General features: G+C 45.3%; 1 pseudogene; it reads left to right on the forward strand.

The window, feature by feature from the left end:
- The window catches only part of LOC143683040 (solute carrier family 5 member 4-like), a 204,392-nt pseudogene that overhangs the window by 106,956 nt on the left and 83,891 nt on the right, over positions 1 to 13,545 (forward strand).

Raw genomic sequence — 13,545 nt, forward strand, 5'->3', positions numbered from 1 at the left:
GCACCCAGGGGTGAAAATCTCACTGGCAGCACGGGAGATGAATCATAGGTGTGAGCCTGGCCAAGGCACAGTGACATTAACAATGTCATCTCACCAAAAAGAGAAAAGAAGTGTTATAAATAAGGTACCAGTGACAGTGAGCAATGAAATCCAAATGAGAAACTTCTATGGGTTCATGTCAGATGATGTTTCCACAACTTCAACGTCCCCATCCAAGGCCAGCAACCTGGCTTCCCTGGCCACCCTGGGAGGAAGCTGCACATCAAGACTGCACCTTCTCCTGCTCACTTTGCAAACAGTGACCTTCCCACAGGGCTACAGGTCCAGAGTGGGGTGGTAGGGGAGAAGGGACAACCCACACCTTGCCTGTGCCCACACATCTCCATGCACTTTGGCCCCAAGTGCAAAGACGACTCTTTGATTATTGAGCCCAGCCCTGCACGTTCAGCCCAAGCAGAAGTTCTCAACATGACAGGGGCTTTTGAAGGGATACCCTAATACAACTGTGCTTACACCTGGTAAAGGGGTAGTGGAAAAAAACACCTGCTTCTTCCTTCCCTGGTAGGCAGATGCACTCTAGCTTCTCCAGGAAAAGGACAGAGGGAGTCAAAGGTTAAGGGGCCATCCTACCTGAAGACGTCTTCGGCCTACCTGGGCCCAACTCAGATGGGTGTCGGTTCGGGTACAACTTCTGTCCATGGTTCTTCTACCATCGCAGCGGCTCATTTCCAAGCAAGTCACAGTGCAGTTGCCAAGGGGCTCTACAAACAGAGGATCGTGTTTTTACTACATCCCTTCATCAAGCAATGATAACCCATGCAATCCCCTGCCAAAAGCATTCTGGGCCGCTATCTACCCCCCATATCTATATGCCTTTGTGTTCTGTTTCTCAGGATGCATCTTTCTCTCGCTCCAGGAACAAGAAAGCCTTTGGGGAATTTTCACCTGTACCCCCACCTCCCTTCTGGCCTACCACCTCCCCCACATGGAAAGACAGCCAGAGAGCCAGGTGGGACCTGGCCACTTCCTTTTGAGCTGGTTGCCCAATGAGCTCGTGAAATCGATCAATCCACACAGCCGCCTTAGCTACAAATGCTCCGAACAGCGGCCACGCGTAATGACTCTGCAGGAAACCCATGCTGACCTGAGGGGACCCCATGGTTTTCTCTGCCTTTACAGCACCCCTAAGCTGTAATATCCCTCATTTGACAGAACGGGGACAGGAGCCCAGGAGGGGCACCGGGCTATAGCCCGAGGACACTGTGCACGAACACCAACACCGAGGAAAAGGGGCTTTCAACTTACTTGGTCTTTGTCTGCATCCTTTAGCCACGGCATCCCGCTCCACAGCCGCTGCAGGGAAAAGACAGAGGACGGCCGGCTCACCAAGTCGCCCAGGCCCAAAAGGAGAGAAGGATGCCTACCAGCCTTGGCATGCTCTGTCTGTGGAAAGATGGTTTCTGGCTCATTCTGGGGCTCTTTCCCACCTGACCGTGGGGCTCTCAAATAGGGCAGTGCTGGGAACCCAGAAATGGGTCGCATGGCCGGCTGCGATTAGGGGAAAGGATCAGTAAGGGGAGGGGGTGGGGGAGGGGCAGGGAGCGACTCTGCCCCTAGGGTGAGGGATGGGACTATGACTGGGGGGAGTGGGTCCAGGCTGGCCACTCTCCCCCACGACCAACCCCACCAGCTCTCAGAGCTACCGATATGGTGGGGGGTGGGGGTGGGGGTGGGGACCGGGTCAAGCGTTGGGGTGGGGAGGGAGAGTGCCAGAAGGGAACCCACCCCCGTGGCCCATTCTCCCAATGGCCACCTTCCTCCTGCAGATTCAGGGCATGGGGCTGATGAGGACAGGAGTGCTGAGCTGGCCAGGCACGGGAGAGGGTGGGCTCCGGAGCCCTGCTCCCTGCTATCCTCAGGAGAAGACGCCCACCTTCGACCTGCCAGGATGCCCGGGCGACTCGCCGCCCTTGGCCCTGTTTCTGTCGCCCCCAAAGTGGAAGCCGGCTCCCTACCTCCCCTCCCGCAGCAGCGCGGCCCTTAGGTTCGCCTCCCTCCCACAAAGTCTTTTCTCTCTCAGCCTCCCGGCCTTGAATTCTTCTCAGGCTTCCACAGAAACCAACACCTCCTTGTCCTCCCTCTTCTCAGCACTCCGCCACCCCAATGATGAACCCAGATCTCCCCCTGATGTGATTTCTCCTCAACTTCAACTCTGGTTGCACACAACCTCCCTCCCGGACTTGAGAGGCTCCAATCACCTCGGTCACCAGGGGCCTGGAAGAAGGAACGCACTGTCGCCCTGGGTGGGGCCAGGCCCGGAATGGGCGGGGTCAAGACCATTTGACAGACATTTTTTTGGTAATGATTGTTTCATTTTTTTCTATTGTTCCACGTGAGTGTGCGTGTTTGTGTGCGTGCGCGTGGACCAACTGTGTATTTTAACTTCCTGTATGAACCTAAGAAAAGCTTGCTCATAATTCACAAGATACCTAAACGTGGATGATTGAAGCAGTCACAGAAAATCAGTTGCCACAAATAAGTTCCTCTCATGAGGAAAAGTAAAAACCACATCAGGAATGTACAGTCCTTTCCAGTTTCCATGCAATCAGCAAACTGCAGTCTACAAAAACGCATCAATGCGATGTTTCAGATATACTCCCTTTCCTCTTCAAAGCGTTTTTCTATACAGAAAGTTCTACCAACTGCACACTATGATTTCTCTCAAAGGATAAGGGTAAATGAGATCAAAGATCTCTTTATCCTCACCTCGTAGAAGTAGGGACATTAAAAGTACAGAACCCTGGCGGGAGAAACGAAGGAAAGCTCGAACCAACGGGGAGGCACACTCTGCTCACGGCTCCAAGGACTCAACCGTGATGAGATGCCAATCCTGCAAAAAAAATGAGCTGCACATTCAATGTACATCAGAAACCGACAAGCCACTTCTTGTTGGAGGCACAATGGGAATGCAGAGCACTTAAGAAGGGCTGAAACAACTTCCAAAGGCAGGATAAAGAGGGACGACTCAAACACTCGTTACCGGGCCACAGACATGGAGACGGTGTGATGTTGCGTCAGCATGGATGGAAATCTCCCTGGAACGGAGCACAACAGAGTGTGGAAGGAGACCCACACAGACACAATTCATTTTCAACCACTGTGATAAAAAAGGCCATCCTTCTCTCCAGAGGAGAAAATGATAGGTCTCTCCAATGAGTGGTGCTGGAGCAACTGGGTATCTGCAGGCCAAAATAAACATGACACAGAAACCAAACCAAAACAGAACAACCCAAGGACACCAGGCTACGATCTAGACCTGGGCTCACAGGAGCACTTTCACTGAAAGAGTCATCCAGAGACCCGACGTAACATCGGAAACTTATACAACTTCTAAACGGACACACAGGAGGAACCCTTGGCAATCCTGGGTGAAGCAAAGATTGCTTACCTGGCACACCAAAAGAGCGATCACGTCAATGAGACAATGCATGCCTCGATTTCTCTTCACATCGACGACCGTACCTGGCAGAAACCACTGCTATCTTTTGCACGGACTAGGTCCTGGACCCTCCTGTGTTTCTCCCCATCCCTGACAACCATTTTCACAACCTCCGAGTTTTTCCTCCATCAAGGATTAGGAAATACAAGTCTTGACAACACCAAATACGCAACTTACTCATCTCACTGCAGATTCCAGGACACACTGTAAATGACACACAAAGGGCCCCAAACCCAATGCTACCCAGAACTGCAGCCCAACAGGTACACACTCAACAGCAAGCTGACTGCATTCAGGGCACCAGGCTCTAGGCTCTAACTGAATCACTCAAGGTGGGGTGCTGTGGACACTGCAACCAAGGGGAAGAATCACCTGATGACAGAAATACTCTCACTCTACCATTTCTCCAGGAATTACTTTTGCCTTTCACTAGGCATAGCCGTTTCCTACTGGGGACGATCCCTGGGCCAGCAAGACCACACTGCACTTCTTCAGGAAAGCTTCTCTGCGGAGCAGCATCCACGAGGTGGCCCCAAAGCCCTCATGCATACGGGGTTCTTCTAAAGACTCAGGTCCCCAACTTGAACATCCCCCTCCAAGTCCAGCAACCTGGCTTCCCTGGCCACCCCAGGAGGAAGCTGTACATCAAGATCGTGCCTTCTCACTGCTCACTTTGCAAACAGTGACCTTCCCACAGGGCTCCAGGCCCGGGGGTGGGTGGGGGTCAGGGAGGAGGGACAACCCAAAGCCTGCCTGTGCCCGCACATCTCCCCATGCTTCAGCCCCAGGTGCGAGGTCGACTCTTTGCTTACTGAGCCGAGCCCTGCTTCTTTGGCCCGAGCAGAAGTTCTCAACGTGATGGGGGCTTTCGAAGGGATACCCTAATACAACTGTGCTTGCTCAGTTATATTAGGGTATCCCTGGTATTAGGATTGCCTGGTAAACGGGTGGTGGGAAAAACGCACCCCCTGCTTCCTTCCCCGGCTGGCAGACACACTCTAGCTCCTCTGGGACAAGGACAGAGGGAGCCACGGGTTTGGGGGCCATCCTACCTGAAGACGTCTTCGGCCCACCTGGGACCCAACTCAGACCTGTCTCGGTTCCTGCACAACTCTTTTCCATGGCTCTTCTACCATCTCGCCGGCCCATCTCCAAGCACATCACAGTGTGATGACCAAGGGGCTCTACAAGCAGAGGACCGTGTTTGTTTTTACTACACCCGTTCATCAGGCAATCATCTCCCACGCCAAGCCCCCCCAACAGGGTTCTGGAGGTCGCAGACCAGAGACCCAGGATTGCCCTTGCTGTGTGTGTGTCTCTCTCCTCTTTCTCTTGCGATCTGAGATGATTCTGGAGACCTGAATTAGACAAATACAGAACAGAGGATTTGGGTACTTTGTGAGTCAAGAGGAAGTGAAAACGGAGGGCTCTGGACACAGCCAATGTAGGATGCAGCTCTTGGACGTTCCTCTGCATGACTGACAGCAGTGGACACACCACCCCTCTGCTGTGCCTAGATCACATATCTTCCACAAGGCAAATGGAATGCCAGGTCATCATGAAGACTAATGACTCTAGGAACCCAAGATCCATAAGGGAACTCCTGATTTCCACCTTCTTCAGCATCTTAGACATCACTATTTTAATAAATAAATCACTTAGCATTTAACAGAACTACAGGCATTCTGCTAAATACAACTTCTTTTCTGTGTGGTGTTAAGTGGAAAGAGCACTGACTTTGTGTAGGACACTCAGGGCATTTTTGCCCTGACTCTGTAGCTAACAAGCCTCCCATTCTAGAGCACAGCACTTCTCATCTGAAAATGAGCTGATGACCTTTCCCCTTTGAAAATGCTCCCTTTCGTCCTATGGCTTGTACATGTTTTTCATCCCCATTGCCTAAATACCACTCCTCTTTTACCTAGTGTTCTGGTTTCCTAAAGCTAACAATGTACCAGAAATGAGTTGGCTTTTACAATGGGGATTCATGAGCTTAAGGTTTATAACTCTAAGGCCATGAAAATGTCCAAATTAAGGCACCAAAAAGATGATATCTCCTCTAAAAATTGGCTATTGGCAAGGGTGGGTCCCTCTGTCAGATAGCATGGCACATGGTAACATCTGCTGGACCTCCTCTCCCAGGCTTTGTTGCTTTCAGCTTCTGACTTTAAGGGGCTTCCTCTCTCAGCTTCTGTGGGTGTGTCCTTGTCTCTCACCTTCTGTGGGGCTTTTTCATGAGCTTTTCTGGTTTTCTGTGTGTTACTTATCCTCTTGTAAAGGACTTCAGGAGAATTAAGACCCATCTTGAATGGGCTGGATCATAACTCAATTGAAATAACCTAATCAAAATTTCTCACTCACAGTAGGTCTGACCCACAGGATTGGGTTATAGGAACACGATCCTCAGGCAGAGTTTCCACTTGCCATGCTGTAGACCTGGGTTTGAGTCCCAGTGCCTGCCCATGCAAAAAATAAAAAGAGAAAAAACAACATGATCCTTTCTGGGGTGATACAGCCTCCACACCTAGTTAACACTTACTCAGTTTCAACACTCCTTCTTCAGAATGGGCCAGTTCCACGTATTACAGCACTGGTTCGTGTCAGTGTTTGTCCATGCAGCACTCATCAGTCTGTGTTTGTGGGAGACTGAACATGGCCTGTGTCCCACACTGCACTACAGGGAGAGTAAGCCCCTGAGCAGAGGATGCATCTGTGTTGTTCACCATGGTTGCCCACACCAGCACGATGCCTGAAGGATGAGGAGGAGCAGCCACGGTGAAAGCCAGGTGGAGACGAGGCAGTATCACTCCCAGCAAAGGGAGAAGCAAACACAAAAGTTATGAGGTAATAAAGACCTGCACGTGCAGACTGGAGAGTGGCAGGAGGTAAAGGCTGAGGGGCAGGAGGGAGGCAGGTCTGGGCAGGGGTATGTGGGCCATGTTTAGGGGTTCAAATGCTTGCTAAGTTAGGGCTGCCACTGGGAGGGGATTAAAGGCCAAATGATCACTCTGCTTTATGTGAGACTGGACATGGGGCACATGAGTGAAAGCTAGGAGACCAGTTAGGGGGGCACTCAGAAGCCCCAGCCTGGAGAAGGGGGGCTAATGGCAAAGATGGGAAGAATCGGATGGTACAGGTTATATGTTTGAGACAAAGCCAGCCTAACTACCAGGATCTTTAGTTGTCTGAATGCTGAGGTGAGAGGAGTGAAGAATCAAATGACCACTGGGCAACACCTTTAACAATTAAAAATTTAGTGCCACTTTCTAAACTAGGGACCAGGTCTGGGAGAAAAACCAGATATTAATTGGATGGATTTAATGTAAAACAGTTTTGGATCATCAAGTGGAGATGAGATCTTTACTATAACTGTGATGTTCAGAGAAAGGTTTGGACTATAAACAATAGGTGTCCAATAAATGTACAGTGAATAAATAAATGAACTCAACTAAAAAACATCAGAGCTGCAGAGGGTATTTTACTGCTAATAAATGTGTTTCCGATGCACTGTGACATTGCAGCTAGCCAAGAGGTACAATAGTGAAGCAAGGACATTCAAAATGTGTCCTTCGTGTCTATCCATAATGAACAGGGCCAAAATGAAAGCTAGATTTAAAATTTTAAACCAGAGGAGATTCTAGAGCATCCACCCTGTGTCAGCAGCCCAGCATGTGCTAGGAGTCTAGCAGCCTTGCCTGGCAAGTGTAGCCATAGCCAACACAATGGTACAAAACTAATCAACCAGACGCACGAGTCTATTGTTTTCTCAAACTTTAAAGCAACTCATAGGAAGATCTTACCCCACCCAAGACCTCATAGGAAGGTGAGTTTCCTGCGCCTACAGTGGAATGTTTATAGGAAACGTTCCACTCAAAAAGAATTATAGCTGGTTGCAGAGGCCAAGGAACTGAGAGGCAGAAAGCTGGAGCCTGGCGTGGAGGCACGGAGCAGTGGGGTCCATGGGAGTGCACAGACGGGTACACAGGGCTAGGAATTAGGCCAAGCCACGTGCCTTGGGTGCAGCCCCATGACCAGCAACTCACCCCACACCCTACAACCCCATCATCTGCTCCCATTTAACATGCTACAGTTGCCCCCATACCATCAGCCCCCAGTGCATGTACCTGCCCCACACTTCACCCCAAGTGCACCCCACCCCCCTCTCCTGCACTCCTCTCAAGCACTTCCTCCCCCTCCCTGTTCCCTATAGGCTCTTACCAGTGCATAAAAGTTGTGAGCAGTAACCTCCTTACCTGGGCTACACCCACCCCGCCGCCCAAGTCCCCCCCCACCCATGGTGTTGCACAGCTTCACTCCACCTTCCATGAGCTCACACATTGGTTTATGGCACTCCCAGGCCCACGCATGTGCACAGTACTCCAATCATGTCATTCAGTTCTAGGAACGGCAAGTTAAAGCAGTCCTAGAAACATGCATGTGCATAGCCCTCAGCTTCACTTCCCAGCTCTGAGAAAGTGCTGACCTGCACAGACCAGTCACTTCTGCCCCCAATCCATGAAGGTTTAACACTGACCTGCTGCCACAGCTCTATATATGAGCACGAATGATCTCATGCCTTAGTCCCAGCGCACACCAGGTTTATGCCCCCCAGATCGGTGCACCTGCACAGTTACATTCTCCCTGGTCACTGGGCACCCACGTGCACAAGCACCAGCATAACATCCCCAACCTGAGCCCATACGTGCCCTGAAATAAATCACCATACTGAGTGTTCCATCCTGTGCCCAGCTCCCTGCTGTACAACCATCCCACAAACACAAGACCTTAGACTACTGAAATAAATCCGCTCCCAAAGTAAATCAATCAAGATATCTACATGCGACAAAGACAGCAGATCACCAAGCATATCACAATGCAGACAATATAGCCCTGCCTAATGACCAAATTAAAACACCAGAGGAGACACAGAGATTGGAACAACTAATCAAAGATGATCATGCAACTCTACCTAATAAAATAAGCAGGAGAGCAAATGACATAAAGGAGATCAGGAAGACAGTAGAAGAGTACAATGAGGAATTTGAAAAAATAAATAGAAAAATAGCAGAAATCACAGAGATTAAAGGCTCTGTTGACCAAATAAAAAAACATACTAGATGCACATTAACACCAGATTTGAAGAGGCAGAAGAAAGAGTAAGTGATAAAGAGGACAGGATAATCGACTTTGAAGACTCAAAACCACAAATGGAAAAAAGATGGAAAAAATTGAACTGGAACTCAAGGAAATAATAGACAAAACTAAGCACACAAATATAAGAATCATTGGTGTCCCAGAAGGAGAAGACAGGAGTAAAGGGCTAGGAAGAGCGGTTGAAGTTATAATGGGGAAAAACTTCCCAACCCTCATAAAGGACATAAATATACAAGTCCAAGAAGCCCAACAAACCCCAAACAGAATAAATCCAAATAGGCCTTACCCAAGGCACATATTAATCAGTCTGTCAAATGTTGAAGAGAAGCAGAAGATCCTGATAGGTGGCAAGGGCAAAACAATCTACTACATACAAGGGAAATCAAGTAAGACTGAATTCAGGCTACTCAACTAGAACCCTGGAGGCGAGCAGGTAGTGGTATGATATATTCAAGATCCTGCAAGAGAAAAACTCCCAACCAAGAATTCTGTACCCAGCCAAATTGTTCTTTAAAACTGAGGGGAAGAGTAAAGCTTTCACAGACGAAGAAGTCCTGAAAGAATGTGCTAACAAGAGACCAGCTCTACAAGAAATACTAAAAGGAATTCTGCCAGCTGAAAAAAAAAGAAAAAGACAGGAGAAGGAGATCTGGAGGAGGGCACAGAATTGAAGAGTACCACTAAGGGTAATTTAAAGAATACAAAGAGAAAGAGGGAAAAGAATATCTAGATCTGACAAATAAATAAAAAAATGGTGGAATCAAGAAATGCCTTTTCAGTAATAACGTTGAATGTTAACAGACTAAACTTACCAGTCAAAAGAATAAGTGATAAAGAGCACAGGATAATCGACTTTGAAGACTCAAAACCACAAATGGTAAAAAAGATGGGAAAAACTGAATGGGAACTCAAGGAAATATTGGCAGATTATTTGGCAGAATGGATTAAGAAACACAATCCAGCTATATGCTGCTTACAAGAGACTCGTCTTAGACACAAGGATGCACATAGATTGAAAATGAAAGGATGGAAAAAGATCCTCCATGCAAGTTGTAACCAAAAGAAAGCAGGAATAGCTATACTAATATCAGACAAAATAGATTTTAAATATAAAGACATCATAAGAGACAAAGAAGGATACTATATACTATTTAAATGGCCAATTCACCAAGAAGATATAACAATCATAAATGTTTATGCTCTCAATCAAGGAGCTCCAAAGTACATGAGAAGACACTGGCAAAACTGAAGGGAGGGATACATGTTTCAACAATAATAGTAGGAAACTTCATTACACCACTCTCCTCTATAGATAGAACAACAAGACAGAGGATCAACAAGGAAATAGAGAAGTTAAATAAATTGATAAATGAATTAGACCTAATGGATATATATAGGCCATTGCACACCAAAGCATAAGGTTACACATTCTTCTCTAGTGCTCATGGAACATTCTCCAGGATAGATCATATGATGGAGCACAAAACAGGTCTTTATAAATTTTAAAATATTGAAATTATTCAAAGCACTTTCTCTGATCACAATGGGATTCAGCTGGATCTCAATAACCCAAAGAACATTCACAAATATATGGAGATTAAATAACACACTCTTAAACAACCAGTGGGTTAAAGATGAAATTGCTAAAGAAATCAGCAGCTATCTGGAGATGAAAGAAAATGAAATTACAACTTATCAGAACTTATGGGATGTGCCAAAGGCTGTGCTGAGAGGGAAATTTATCGCCTTAAATGCCTATCTTAAAAAACAAGAAAGAGCAAAAATCAAAGACTTAACAGTAAACCTGGAGGAACTTGAGAAAGAACAGCAAACTAACCCCAAAGCAAACAGAAGAAGAGAAATAACAAAGATTAAAGTACAGATAAATGAATGGGAGAATAAAAGAACAATAGAAAGAATTAATAAAGCCAAACGTTGGTTCTTTGAGAAAATCAATAAAATTGATGGGCCACTAGCAAAACTGACAAAGAAAAAAAAGAGAGAGGATGCAAATAAACAAAATCAGAAATGAGAAGGGGTGCGTTACCACAGACCCTGAAGAAATAAAAGAAATCATGAGTATACTATGAACAACTATACACCATTAAACTAGACAACTTAGATTAAATGGACAAATTCCTGGAGACACACAAACAAGCTACACTGACTCAGGAAGAAATAGAAGATCTCAACAAACCAATCACCAATTAAAGAGATCCAGAGATCCAATCAGTCATCAAAAATCTTCCAACAAAGAAAAGCCCAGGGCCAGATGGCCTCACAGGGGAATTTTATCAAACATTACAGAAAGAACTAACACCCATCCTGCTCAAACTTTTAAAAAATTAAGGAAAAAGGAACTCTTCCTAACTCAATTTAGGACACTAATATCATTTTAATACCAAAACCAGGTAAACATGCTATAAGAAAGGAAAACTACAGGCCAATCTCCCTAATGAACACAGATGCAAAAATTCTGAATAAAATATTAGCAAATTGAATCGAATAACACATTAACAGAACTATACACCATGACCAAGTGACATTTATACCAGGAAAGCATGGATGGTTCTTAACACAAGAAAATCAACAAATTTTATACAGCACATTCACAAAGCAAAAGGAAAAAATCACATGATCATCTCGATTGATGCCGAAAAAGCATTTGACAAAATTCAGCTTCCTTTTCTGACAAAAAGCACTCCCAAAGAAGGAATCAAAGGTAACTACCTCAATATGATAAAGGGAATATAGGAAAAACCAATAGCCAGCATCATATTCAGTGGAGAGAGACTGAAAGTCTTCACCCTAAGATCAGGTACAAGACAAGGATGCCTACAGTCACCACTATTATTCAACATTGTGCTAGAAGTTCTAGCTAGAGCAATCAGGCATCCAAATTGGAAATAAAAGACATCCAAATTGGAAAGGAAGAGGTAAAACTCTCATTATTTGCAGATGATATGATACTATACTTGAAGACCCTGAGAAATCTACAGCAAAGTTACTTGAACTAATAAACAAATTCAGCAAAGTGGTGGGATATATAAAATTAATGCGCAAAAATCAGAAACATTTCTATACACAAGCAATGACCTAGCTGAGGAGTCAGTCAAGGAAAAAATTCCATTCAAAACTGCAACTAAAAGAATCAAATACTTCCGACTGAACTTAACTAGGGATGTAAAGGACTTGTACACAGAAAACTACATAATATTGCTAAAAGAAATCAAAGGAGATCTAAACAGGTGGAAAGACATTCCCTGCTCATGGATAGGAAGGCTAAATGTAGTTAAGATGTCAATTCTCCCCAGGTTGATCTACAGATTCAACACAGTACCAATCAAAAGTCCAACAACTTACCTTGAAGATTTGGAAAGTCTAACTACAAATTCATTTGGAAGGGAAAGAGATCCTGAATAGTTAAAAGCATCCTAAAAAAAGAAGAATGAAGTGGGAGGATTAACACTCCCTGACTTTAAAACCTATTATAAAGCCACAGAGACCAACAGAAGAAAGGTTTATTTGATCTGGAACTGAAATTTTCTATAGTGCATAATTTAATTCAGCCTATCTGAATAGGCTGTTCAATTAGCGCATTTGAACAACTGAAACACAGATAGCACAGAATGAGAAAGAGGTCCTTTAATCTTGTATAGATTATTCTAATGCATGGAAACATCCTAGAGTATATTATCCAGATAATTGAAAAGCATTGATAAAGTCCCCTGAGGGAGGGGAGAAAGACTATGGATCTATTAAACCTTACTATCAGGGAATCCCTGATACTGTGTCAAACTTTAGGGATACCCAAATCAATAGGCCATGCCCTGGATCATAAGGATTACTCTTGTGAAGCTTATGTAGGTAGCAGAGAAGCTTAGACTATAGGCATGCCTAAGAGTTACTCCTGCAGGACCTCTATTGTTGCTCAGATGTTGCCTCAGTCTAAGCCCAACTCTGCAAGTGAAATAATTGCCCCTCCCCCATGGGACATGACATCCAGGGGTGTAAGTCTCCCTGGCATTGTGGGAGAAGACTTCCAGGGCTGAATCCAGACCTGGTACCATAGGATCAACAATTACATTCTGACCAAACGGGGTGAAAGAAGTGTAATTAATAAAGTATCAGTGGCAGAGAGAGTTCAAACAGAGTTGAGAGGCTACTCTTACACAAACTTCAGGTAGACTTCGCTACCTATCATAACCTTCCAACCCCTAACTAGGACCATTCCAGCCAATCCTAAAGAACACCTAGGGCAATTTATAAGATTCCACAAGGGTTCCAGGCACTAGAGTAATTTGCCAGAAACTTCCAACCTCCAGATGGGTCCCTGGTCCAGACAAGTCCTAACACCTAGCCCAGACTCTCCAGAACATCTGATAGTTCCATCTCCCTACCCCATATCAGTGACAGCCCCTTCTGTTATCAAAAATTTAGAATTGCCAAAGCCTAAACAACCCCAATGAGAGATATGTAAACATCAAAGGTGATGGTGGAATCATACATAGAAGATAGGACTTAACAAATGAATATGGAAGCTGAATCATTAAATTGATATATCTTTTAATCTCCAGTTATGTTAGAGCAGCTAGAAGCAAAAACCTAAAATTGTGAAATTGCAACCCACATCTGACATGTTCTACAACTAACTGTGGTGCTATGCTTGGAAATTTATAGCTGCTTGTATATATATTATTGTTCACAAAAAAAGAAGGAAAAAAGTGAACTGTAATGATAAAAAAGTATTTAAGCCCTTTAGACTCCTATATCCTGGAGCAGCTAGAAGGAAAAATATGAGAGGATGGTATGTTAGCCCATGACAAACTCTGGGATCTATCCTGTAACTGCTTTTTGAAAAGTGCTTTGAAAGCTATTGCTTTCTAATTTCT

Source organism: Tamandua tetradactyla, chromosome 5 (assembly GCF_023851605.1).
Source record: "Tamandua tetradactyla isolate mTamTet1 chromosome 5, mTamTet1.pri, whole genome shotgun sequence".
Lineage (NCBI taxonomy): Eukaryota > Metazoa > Chordata > Mammalia > Pilosa > Myrmecophagidae > Tamandua > Tamandua tetradactyla.